Source organism: Sorex araneus, chromosome 6 (genome assembly GCF_027595985.1).
Source record: "Sorex araneus isolate mSorAra2 chromosome 6, mSorAra2.pri, whole genome shotgun sequence".
Lineage (NCBI taxonomy): Eukaryota > Metazoa > Chordata > Mammalia > Eulipotyphla > Soricidae > Sorex > Sorex araneus.
The window spans coordinates 62342277-62354453 of record NC_073307.1 but is presented as its reverse complement, the minus strand read 5'-3'; the positions used below and the strand labels follow the sequence as shown (position 1 = coordinate 62354453).

Below are 12177 nucleotides of genomic sequence, written 5' to 3'. Positions count from 1 at the left end.
GTGAGTCCATATAGAAGACCACGGGTGGAATTCCAGATGGCCTAGTGAAAGGAGTGACATGCACTATCACTTCATGCCACAAAGTAGGTAATATGAATAGACATTGATACTGTAGTAGTCACCAACATTAGTATCAGGAGGAGACAATTAGTTCCAGGTTGTTATAGGGTAAGACAGAGACATAGAGCACAGGTTAGATAGCAAAAAATACATGCAATGTGTGTACTGAAGTACAAAATGTTTACTCAATGAAAGCACAGGCTTAAGGACACTCTTTTAAAAGTCCAATCACAAATGCCACTTAGGAAACATACTTTGTGAAGTCAAGAACACTAGTCAAATATTTTCCACTATTTGCAGCGTAAAGTGCTATAAGCCAGACTACAGTGAAACCAGTGAAATGTGCACTGAAGCAAGACCTGCCTGTGAAAGCTTAAGCTATGAGCACACACCACAAATCAAACACAGCACTGAGAATCAAATTCAAGCACGTGACAAACTGGAAGGTAAATGAAATTTGCACATCCAAGTGAGGAGTAAGGTAACACAAGCAGGTGTGTACTTAGCAAACCAGAAAATAAGCTACTGCGTGCTGGGGTGGCACAACAGAACAGAGGCTTGCATGTGACTGTGTGAGAAAGGGAGCAACCCCATGTTTTCTCTAATGAGGAAGTAAGTGTGCTCACAAAATATTACAGGAATGCACACAAGGGCGCATAGCAGTGCTCAAGGAAAGGATTCCAAAAGGGTCCATACACTGGATTGCATCAACCAAGACATCATGACCCTCATTTTAGAATGAGTATGAGAAACACTGGTTGAGGTGTGCATGCTTCAACTGTGGGGCTGACTAGTACGAACGCTGGACATGTGTGACCACAGAATAAAATACTTGTAACTGTGGTATTAATGCCAGGAAATTATAATGATGCCAACCTCAAAATAGGGATGTTTGACAACAGAACATCTGATTCCTGCTCCAGTCGATCAAACGTCACACGTAAGTGTGAGCTGCCAGAAGCACACAGCAGTAGCATCCTGAGTGGCAGTGCGTTAGTATGCCCATGCCTGAAAAGCTTAGCCAAAAATTCCTGTTTCATAAGCAAAGAATAAATAGCCATGGTCTGAGCATGTAGGGGTGTGTGTGTGTGTGTGTGTGTGTGTGTGTGTATGTGTGTGCACATGCAAGAGAGATAGTAAACAGACATTTGGCTGTGAATTTTGCATCTGCCAGTTACTACCAAAGAACATGACTGATTAAAGCCAAACTTCAGTGAATGGGCACCCATGGATGGGATCGCAGTGGCAAGTGAATGAACATGCAGGCCTGTGCTTGGTCTAAGGATCAGGATCAGGAAATAAAGCAGTGGCAATCACACCTAGGTGGTGAGCCATGCAGGCTTACTTGCCAGCCCATACCTGCATCTAAGGCATAAGACAAAGCTTTGTGTCTGTGTGTGTGTGCATTTGTGATTAGCCGATCATAATTGATAACTTATGGGTAGCAAATTATATGTGAGACACAAAATCATGGAACAAGAAATACAGAAAATACAGACACAAGAAATACGGGACATACAGGTATAACAAGAAACATACACATCAAACAAGATATAGGGAACATAGAGAATTGAAGAAAACGGTCAGCACTACATGTTAAGCAACAGCTTACTTAAGTCAAAGCCAGAGCATGATAAACCACAACACATGCAAGAATGAGTATAATTTGAACCTTGTTCTCAGCAGCTGGCTGGATAAAAGGTGATTTCTACAAATGCATCTTATGCGAGCAATGAATTATCGAGACCATCTGTGTTCACCTGTATCCTGTGATCACAGTTTTTGCCAGTTTTTTAAGTATCAGCACAACAATCTTAATATACCCATGTAACCATTGTAACAGTAATCTAATATAACCATACCAATGCTCAGAAACACTAGATCATGGTCACCTCAGCCATGACATAAAACCTAACAGCAAAAGCAGCAACACCACAAAGTAAGCACAAACAAACATTACACAAACATAAGTGAATTAATAAAAAGACCCAGGCACAGGTGTTGTAGTCTTTTATTAGTCTCCTCAAAACACACCCAGCGATGGTGTGTGGGTGGCCTGCTTGTCACCCGACACCATGTGTTGGTGGTAAAAGACACACTGCAACAGCACCCCGACCACACAAAGTCCAGCTTCTCCAGGGAGTCCGGAATACAAGCCAATGGCCAACATCACAGCAGACATGCAAGTGTCCACAAGGCAGCGCTGAGGTCAGAAGAGGAACCCAGCCAACACTCTTCCACTCACTCACCAGAGGCCTTCCCGAGTTACTACCAGAATGCCAAACAGAGCAACAGGGACTGAAATGTCCATCCACAGACCACAGACTTGACCACACACACATAACTTGCAGCACCTACCCAAAGTGACAAAAGGCACAGAGTAAACTGAGAAGAGAAATAAAGGCCTCCCGAGTGTTCTTACTGACAGTGAATACTCTGAACACTAATCGATTGTGTGCCTACCTTACAGAATGTCATCATGAATGCACCTTCTCAAGGACCGACTAATGCCCTGAAAACAGGGGCCTCCCGTGTCCCCCAGTTCACTTCCTCTCCCTCACTGGGACTTCCTCACTGGCCCACTTGTAAGGCCAGAAAAGGGAGAAAACTTGCAAAGCCACACATTGAGAGAACCAGTCCATAAGAACTAACCATCTTTCAGGATGAATGCAGTAGCAGACAATCCAAACACTGGCATTGCTGCAACTACTAATACAGTCTCAGTAGAGAATAAAAGCACACTTGGATAATACATGGAGAAAAAGTACAGCGTGCCACATGAGCAAGGGTGGCAAATCCACACATGAATGCAACGAGTCTGGAGAGCCCAAAAGAAACTTGAGACTCACTTAGCATCCATGTGAAAGTGGAAATCCATCAGAAATATTGCATGTATTTCTGCATATATAGTGCATATATTTTTTGCAACATATTACATGTGCTGACAGTGGTCTTTCAAAGCATGCTTTGTCATGGAGTTGCTAAGTCCTGAAAAGCTGTTCAGGACTCATGGTCATGAAATACAGGTGGTGCTTCCCAGGAAGCTCCTTGTGGGGAAAGATGATCTATTTTCAATGATGATCAGCAGTGTAGGACAGCTGTGTCACACCCAGCAAACAGTATGCAACCCCTAAAACGCCCTGCACCCAAACCCAGGAAACAAAGCATTGGGGAGAGGTTTATACATGCTTATACATGCCAGCAAGTACACGTGCAAGTAACTAAGAATAAAACAAAGCTCCATGTCTCTACATGCAGGTGTGTGCATGTGTGGCTAGTCAATCATCATTAGTAAATCATGTGTCACACTGACATGTACCACAAGAATGCACATACAGGAACACAGCACTAGGGAAAAATGAAGTACGATTTCCTGAGACAAGGATGCAGGCATGTTTCTGATCTGACACTAGGTGGACTTGGGCTGTGTGGCTGCAATGGGAAAAGCACTGCCACTACACGGCATAGGTGCAGTAACGCCCTGCGTGCGTCTGTCAGAAATCAAGCCATTAAAACTTAAATTGAGCCACAAAATCTAAATGGCACAGACCACAAAGCAAATTCTGGACAATAACAACATGGCATGCCATAGCAGACCGTCTGATGTGACGTCCAACCAAGAGCCACCAGAGGGACACAGACATGCCATGGACATTGCCATGGACATGCAAAGGAAGTGCTGCAGAGTGTATAACATATTTTTCATATGCTATGTTTTCAAAAAGCATAGACACGAGAATGAATCATGACTTACTCTTGTGTCCGGCAGCCTGCTAGACAAATGGTAATTTCTGCAAATGCATTTTATGTGAGGACTGAATTTGTGAGAACATCTGTGCTTGCTAACATCCAGGGCCTCCTCAGTTCATGAGGCCCCTGACCCCATGCTTTTTCTCTCTTATTTCTGTCTCTTTCCTGAATCCTCGTCGTGTTACTGCTTCAAAGCCTTTTCACCTTCGACTGGTCCCAGGCTACTGGCACCAGAAAAATGCCTCAACAATAAGGACTGTCTGATACAAAATCTAATCAGAAAACCACAGTAAACTGTGAGGACCCAAAACTGTAGGAGTGGATCCCTGCTAAAACAGTAAGCGAACCTCCGATTGTGAGTGTGTTCTGGGGATTTGCTACTCAGGGTAATAATCAGCCAAAGTACTTCAAAAGACAGGGAGTACATTCTAGTCCTTCGACAAACCAGCAGGAGGAAAATTAGAAGAATCAGGTTCACAGTGACATAGGGTATTGCACACAGCAGAAACACCACCGTCATAGCAAAAACACACAGAGCTAAAGTGCAGGGCTATTGCTAAAGGAGCACGGTACAACAATTTGAACAACTGCCAGTCATGAGGTGAACTTCACAATAAAAGAACTCTGCAACGGTTAAAAGTGTACAGTAATAGTACATCGCAGCAGACTGGACCATTCAGATGGATGGCTTTATAAGCAAATAAAGAATCCAGCAAGGCAATAAATACTGCAAAAGGACTGTAAGTCATATCCATAATTTCATAACAGCTACCTGAGCATCATAACAATTTCAAAGTCAATGAAGGACAAATATTGGTAACAATACCTGGTTCGGTCAGTCAAGCTCTATTGTTGCCCAACAAAGACACCTGAGATAAGATCATACAGCAGCAGACTATGCAAAGCACACGCAACAGACAAAGCAAGGATGGCCATGCTGCTTAAGGAAATGTCGACAGGTCCTATTTATGCCTCTATCATTTGACTAGCAGTCTCAAGATCTCCACACTGGACAGAATCAAACAGTGGGAAAGGAGCTGTACTCGGCTGTTGACCGCATCAATGCTTCCAGAGAGGAAATGCAAAACAATGGGCCTGTGGAGAAAGCGGGAGCTACAAAATCCGCACTGCACTAGCATTCAGTCAGCAATGAGAGAAGCAAACATAAGTTCTGCAGTACAAGGGGGAAAAATTTGAATAAAATTAAATGGAAAAGGGGGCTTGGAGAGATAACAAAACCGGGAGGGCATTGGCCGATTACCAGCATGCCATAGGGTCCCCCAAGCACCACCAGGAGTGATTCCTGAGTGCAGAGCCAGGAACCGCTGTGCATTGCCGGGTGTGACCCAAAGAGAAAAAAAAGGGAGAAAAGGAAAAGAAATCCATTTATTTTAGCTTGGCTTTGCACTCAAAGCACACATACACCTACCAGCCCTCAGGGTAACACCTGGATCTGTGCTCAGAATTATGAAGTTATTGAAGGGATAAAATCTCGACCTCCTGCAAGATGCAGTGCATGATGCCTGGACCCTCATCCATTTAAAATCAAGGGTAAGGGGTTGGAGCGATAGCACGGTGGTCTGGGAATTTGCCTTGCACACGGCTGACCCAGGTTCCATTCCCAGCATCACATACAGTCTACTGAGCACTGCCAGGGGTAATTCATGAGGGCAGAGTCAGGAATAACCCCTGAGCATTGCCAGGTGTGACACAAAAATAAAAAAAAATTAAAAATAACAAATATAATGAAAAGGAGTGGGAGGGATGCTGGGTTTATTTGTAGTGGAGAATGGGCACTGGTGAAGGGATGGGTTCTCAAACTTTGTATCAGGGAAACAAGAGCACTAAAATGCATAAATCTGTAACTGTACGCTCACTGTGACAACTCACTAAAAATAAGTAAATTTAAATATATATATATTATAAAATAAAATAAGATAAAAAATAGGGGCCGGAGCGATAGCACAGCAGGTAGGGCGTTTGCCTTGCACGCGGCCGACCTGGGTTCGATCCCCGGCATCCCATATGGTCCCCCCAAGCACCGCCAGGGGTGATTCCTGAGTGCATGTGCCAGGAGTAACCCCTGAGCATCGCTGGGTGTGACCCAAAAAGCAAAAATAAGTAAATAAATAAATAAATTTTTTTAAAAATAATAATAAAATCAAGGAAGGGTAAATATACCAAAAAAAAAAAATCCACTTCAGCAAAAGGGCACAGCCCTTGCACATACAAGATCCAGACAGAAGTATCTGGCACAGCAATGCAATGTGCCAGCCTGGGGGTCCCTGAACTGCCTGCCCTGTGCTCCCTGTGTCCCAGTGATAAGGCAACCAAGCGTGCCCTGGGGCCACCATGGGCCCAACTGCAGCCCCTGGAGGGAAGCAGAAGCCCATAATCGTGCCTTAGGAGGCATTTCTGGAGTATACCCCAGGGGCTCAATGCCTGACCCTGTGCATATGCTCAGAATTGCACCCCAGTGCTATTCAGAGGACATAAAGAAAGGATGAAACTGGGTGATCTGGTGGCCAAGAGACAAACAGCACCCCCTAACGCGTAGGTCTGGTCCCATAGTACCAGGAATTTAGGGAACAGGGTAGAGCCTGGTAACTGTTACTCCTTAATGCTGCCAATGGTGGATTTCTTAGAATCGAATCTCTTATCATGTTCTATAGCAATGTCAACACACACAGAAAACATGAGTTCAGGTTCTGTACATTACACACGTTTCACCGTATAAAGAGAAACTTCACTCCTGAATCATCGTTAGCCATTGTAAAAACTGGAAAAGATTAACCACAGTTGAATGCAATGACAACTTTTCCACGTGATGTGAAAATGAGCCTGTGATACGACACACGTGCATTGTGTGTGATCGGCGATGACTCACCTCTGCACAGCACCTCAGGCACGCTGGAGCTGGAAGCTAACAGTGTTGCGGCAGGAGCAGTCACGTGGGTCTATGGTGGAACATGATGAACATCAAGCCATGCATGCATGTCGGGGTTCTGGAGGCCGACAGTAAAACCTAGAAAACAGGCATGTAATGGTTGCTGAAAACCCATGGATGGATATGGTCAGGGATGTGCCTGTAAGAGCCAGAGTGATGTCTGCAAGTGGTCACTGGCATGATGCCCAGCACACTCCATTTCTGTGGATTTCTCCTTCAGACCTTTTGTGGGAGGGGGGTGGTCACCCAGTGCTCTCAGATCTGTATACTCCTATGACTGTCAATGACTGTGCAGAGGCAGAGCAGTGTGTGAGGACAGCCACCCTCCATCTGACAGTGAGCACTAGTCACTGTCTCAGACAGGGTGAAGCTAACTAGTACTCTACAATCCTGTCACGTATTGCACGTGAGTAACTGAATTTTTAGCTCACTGACACTAAAATGAATGCAGTCGTTCTCAAACGAGTGCTCCCTTCAACACTCCATGACCTTTTAGAGTTGCTCCCTTGAGACACTTATGCTAAGAAAGGGCAATAATGATCGTCTTACAGTAACACCGGTTGCTATGCTAAAGAGGAGTAATAAGCGAGCAGGATTCCTACCTCAGAAGCTCGGGAGCTCTGACATCATCTTCTGGTGCCCATCCCAGCTTCCAATGGAACCTAGTGACAAAAGAACACAAAGATCAGGCAAGGCACATTTCTGGTGCACACAAGTGCACCCGGCCCTGAGGAGGGAAACTGGGAACAGTGGTGGTGAGAAGCGTACACTGGTGGTGTCGGAACATTAGGATTTCATAACTGAAATCCAATCATTGACAACTTTGCATGCGTATCTCACTGAGTCGATTTCTTAAAATGAATAATTAATTAAAAATAAAAATAAGAGCTTAATTCAAAAAAATTAAAAGGCAGGGGACAGTTCCCAGCAATGGTGAACACAGCCAGGCATCACTGGCCAGCGCTGAGACGGGAAAGACGCCTGACCCGCCTGCCTGGCCAAAGCAGCGCCCCTCTCCGGGCGGCACGTGAGGGAAACGCCAAACGCCCCCGCGCTGCGTCTGCGGGAAGAGTCGGCAGCGAAGGGCGAAGGGCGAAGGGCGCTGAGGTGAGACGGGAGACAACACCCGGCACTGAGGGAAACCTGGCCCGGGCTCACCGAGTCTGCGACCCTCCCAGAGGAACAGCCGGAACCGAACTACACGGACGATCGGGCGCAGAGACCCCCAGTCACGGCCGTCTCCTCCCCTGCACGAGCGCCGGAAATAGGGAGGGCCGCGAGGAGGGGCACGGGCGAGGGCACACCCCCAGGAGGCTGCCAAGTGGGGCCACACCCCCAGGCCCCCAGGGCGAGGGGCCACACCCCCAGGAGCCATCTAGACTCTGCCCCCTCGGCCCTGGCAAGCGAGACCCCCACCCCCCAGCTGGCGTGAAAGGCAGTGTGAACAGAGGAGCTGAGGACATCAGCTTCTCCTCAGAAACCGTTTGGAAAAGCGGGGCAGAGATTCCAGCGGGCAAAGCGTTTGCCTCTCACGCGGGCGACCCAGGCTTGATCCCCAGAGCCCCATAGCGTCCCCGAGCACTGCCGGGAGTGAGTCCTGAGTGCCACCTATCCCTTCCTCCTTCCCTCAGAAACCTCTGAATAAAATCTGTTTACTTCACTGCTTGTCTACTCCTGAAATTCTTTTCCGTGAGTGAGACAAGAACCCAGTAACTCTGGGTCCCCAGTGTTGCTGGCCCCAATTCGTGTCCGGAGCATTGTCCGGGCTGCGTTGCTCACCAGAATACCTGCCGCTTCTCTGTGCATTCTGGCAAAATGGCACCGAGGGTGGGTCGAGGGCGTGACTTCCGGCGGCAGGGACCACTTGGAGTTTTGGGCTGGCGCAGCCGCACTCCAGAATGCCATTTTTTTATGCTCTTTATTGTTTACTAAATTGTTTACTAACCCTAACCCTAACCCTAACCCTGACCCTGCCCCTGCCCCTAACACTGACCCTGACCCTAACCCTGACCCTGACCCTAACCCTGACCCTGACCCTGAACCAGCCCCTAACACTGACCCTGACCCTAACCCTGACCCTAACTCTAACCCTAACCCAACCCCAACCCCAACCCTAACCCCAACCCCAACCCCAACCCTAACCCCAACCCTAACCCTAACACTAACCCTAACCCTAACACTAAACCCTAACACTAACCCTAACCCTAACCCTAACCCGGCTACTGTATAGGTGAATATGCTTCTGTCATTAGATGTGCAGTGTTACAAGTGCATCAAGTGACTCTTCAATGTTAACCCACTGTTGCAGCTCTGGTTTGAGGTGTGTTTCAATGTCGTCTGACACGGGTTTCCTGAAGGCCTTCGCATTGACGTGTACGGATAACAGCGTTTTTTAGAACGCGGAAGTCATTCTATGTGAGCTTCACTCATGGGAATGGGAGTGCAGCGGTTGAGAGTGCACAGGGAACTAACCGATTCTCTATACTTGAAAAGATATATGTATTCGTGCCATCTTCCTGTGTATACAAGAGTTACTTTCAAATAGGCTACCATTTAGGAGAATGAGTTTCTGGCAATGTTGTTTTTGGAGTTTCAGTGTTCTGCTGACTGTTCCATTTCATGCATCGTTCCAGCACTAGTTTCAGGTGCGTTCCAATTTAGTGTGACCCATGTTTACTGAGTCCCGTTGTATTAGGGACTCCTCCAAAAAGGCCTTTAGTACCATTTCAGTGGATGTGAGGACATGCCCCTTCCGTTCATTGCAACTAGAGTGTCACAGGAGCAGCACTCATGTATCTTCCATTCTCCCATACTTGAAAGTTTGTACATTGGTCCTAATCTGCCGTTTTGTGGAAGAGATCCTTGCAAAGAATTTACCCATTCGGGGAATGTGTTTCTCTCATTATCAGGGGAGATTCAGTTTCGCTTTGAAAGTGCAATTTCTCGACATTTACTGCATGAGTTAGAAGTGTGTTCCATACTCGTCTGAACAGGGTTTCTTTAGAGCGATCGTCTTGATGTGCTCTAGAGTGCTATAACCCACTTCTAAAAGAGATGTGAGTTTGTTTGAGTGTCTTTCATTGGAACTAGTGTGTAGCAGGGAGAGATCACGTCTGTAAGTATCAGTGTCCATATATTTCAAGGGACTTAGTTTGATGGTGAATCTTCCAGTGTGTTTCATAATTACTGAAAAGAGGCTACTGTCTAGGTGAATGTGGTTCTGTCATTAGATGTGCAGTGTTACAAGAGCAGTCGTGACGGTTCAATGCTCACCCACTGTTACAGCTCTTGGTTTTAGGTGTGTTCCCATTTCGCCTGACCCGGGTTTCCTGAAGCCCTTAGCATCAACGTGTATGGTGAACAGCGTTTTCTAGAACGCGGATATCAATGTCAGTGAGTTTCGCTCAGGGGACTTGGAGTGCAGCAGGGAGAGCGGACACGGAAATAACAGTATCTCTACGTTTGAAAAGATCTATTGTATTCATGAAATTTTCCTGTATAGACATAAGTAGGATACTTGCAATTAGGCTACCGTTTAGGAGAATGAGTTTCTGGCAGTGTTCTTTCTGGTGTTTCGGCTTACTTGTTCAACTGCGTGCATCGATCCAGAACTAGTTTCAGGTGCGTTCCAATTGAGTGTGACCAATGTTTTCTGTGTCCCGTTTCGTTGAGGACTCCACCTGAGAAGGTCTTTTAGTAGCACTTAGTGGATGTGAAGAGATGCCCCTATCTTTCCTTGGAACCGGCTTGTCACAGGAGCAGCGTTCGTGTATCTTCTATTCTCTGTATATTTGAAAGTTTTTTCATTGGTCCTGATCTGCCTGTTTGTGTAAGAGATCCTTGAAAGGAATGTAGCGATTCAAGAAATGTGTTTCTCTCTTTGTCCGGGGAGTTTCAGTGTCGCAAGACATTGCCAATTTCTCCAACTTTCCAGCACGAGTATGATGTGTGTTCCATACTCGTCTGAACAGAGTTGCTGAAAGTGATCGTCTTGATGTGCTCCTTGAAGGGGGTTATGATGTACTTAGAGAGGGATCAGTTTCTTTGAGTGTCTTTCATTGGAACTAGTGTGTAGCAGTGAGAGATAACATCTGTAACTATCACTGTCTGTATATTTCTAGGGTCCTAGGTCCTTGGTGAATCTTCCAGTTTGTTTCGTAAACACTGAAAAGAGGCTAGTGTCTAGTTGAATGTCTTTCTGTCTCTAGACGTGCAGTGCTACAAGTGCATCAAGTGACTATTCAATGTTAACCCACTGTTACAGCTCTGGGTTTAGGTGTATTTCAGTTTCGTCTGACACGGGTTTCCTGAAGGCCTTAGCATTGACGTGTACGGATAACAGCGTTTTTCAGAACTCGGAAGTCATTCTATGTGAGCTTCACTCATGGGAACGGGAATGCAGCGGTTGAGAGTGCACAGGGAACTAACCGATTCTCTATACTTGAAAAGATATATTGTCTTCGTGCCATCTTCCTGTGTATACAAGAGGTACTTTCAAATAGGCTACCATTTACGAGAATGAGTTTCTGGCAATGTTCTTTTTGGAGTTTCAGTGTTCTGCTAACTGTTCCATTTCACGCATCGTTCCAGCACTAGTTTCAGGTGCGTTCCAATTAAGTGTGACCCATGTTTCCTGAGTCCCGTTGTATGAGGGACTCCTCCTAAAAGACCTTTAGTACCATTTCAGTGGATGTGAGGAGATACCCCTTTCTTTCGTTGCAACTAGAGTGTCACAGGAGCAGCACTCATGTATCTTCCTTTCTCCCATACTTGAAAGTTTGTACATTGGACCTAATCTGCCTTTTTGTGGAAGAGATCCTTGAAAACAATTTACCCATTCGGGGAAAGTGTTTCTCTCATTGTCAGGGGAGTTTCAGTTTCGCTTTGAAAGTGCAATTTCTCGACATTTACTGCATGAGTTAGAAGTGTGTTCCATACTCGTCTGAACAGGGTTTCTTAAAGCGATCGTCTTGATGTGCTCTAGAGGGTTATGACCTACTTCTAAAAGAGATGTGAGTTTGTTAGAGTGTTTTCACGGAACTAGTGTGTAGCAGTGAGAGATCACGTCTGTAAGTATCAGTGTCCATATATTTCAAGGGACTTAGTTTGATGGTGAATCTTCCAGTGTGTTTCAAAATTCCTGAAAAGAGGCTACTGTCTAGTGAATGTGCTTCTGTCATTAGATGTGCAGTGTTCCAAGAGCATTAGTGACGGTTCAGTGCTCACCCACTGTTACAGCTCTAGTTTTAGGTGTATTGCCATTTCGTCTGACCCGGGTTTCCTGAAGCCCTTAGCATCAACGTGTATGGTGAACAGTGTTTTCTAGAAAGCGGATATCAATGTCAGTGAGTTTCCCTCAGGGGACTTGGAGTGCAGCAGGGAGAGCGCACACGGAAATAACAGTATCTCTACGTTGGAAA

General features: G+C 45.9%; 1 long non-coding RNA gene across 1 annotated transcript; it reads right to left on the bottom strand.

Annotated features, from left to right (window-relative positions):
- Positions 1 to 6761: 6761 nt before the first annotated feature.
- Positions 6762 to 7995, bottom strand: LOC129405644 (uncharacterized). Its single transcript, XR_008630718.1, has 3 exons — positions 7916 to 7995; positions 7360 to 7419; positions 6762 to 6835 (listed from the first exon to the last, which is right to left on the bottom strand). It is a non-coding gene; the product is annotated as an uncharacterized LOC129405644 (long non-coding RNA).
- Positions 7996 to 12177: the final 4182 nt, after the last annotated feature.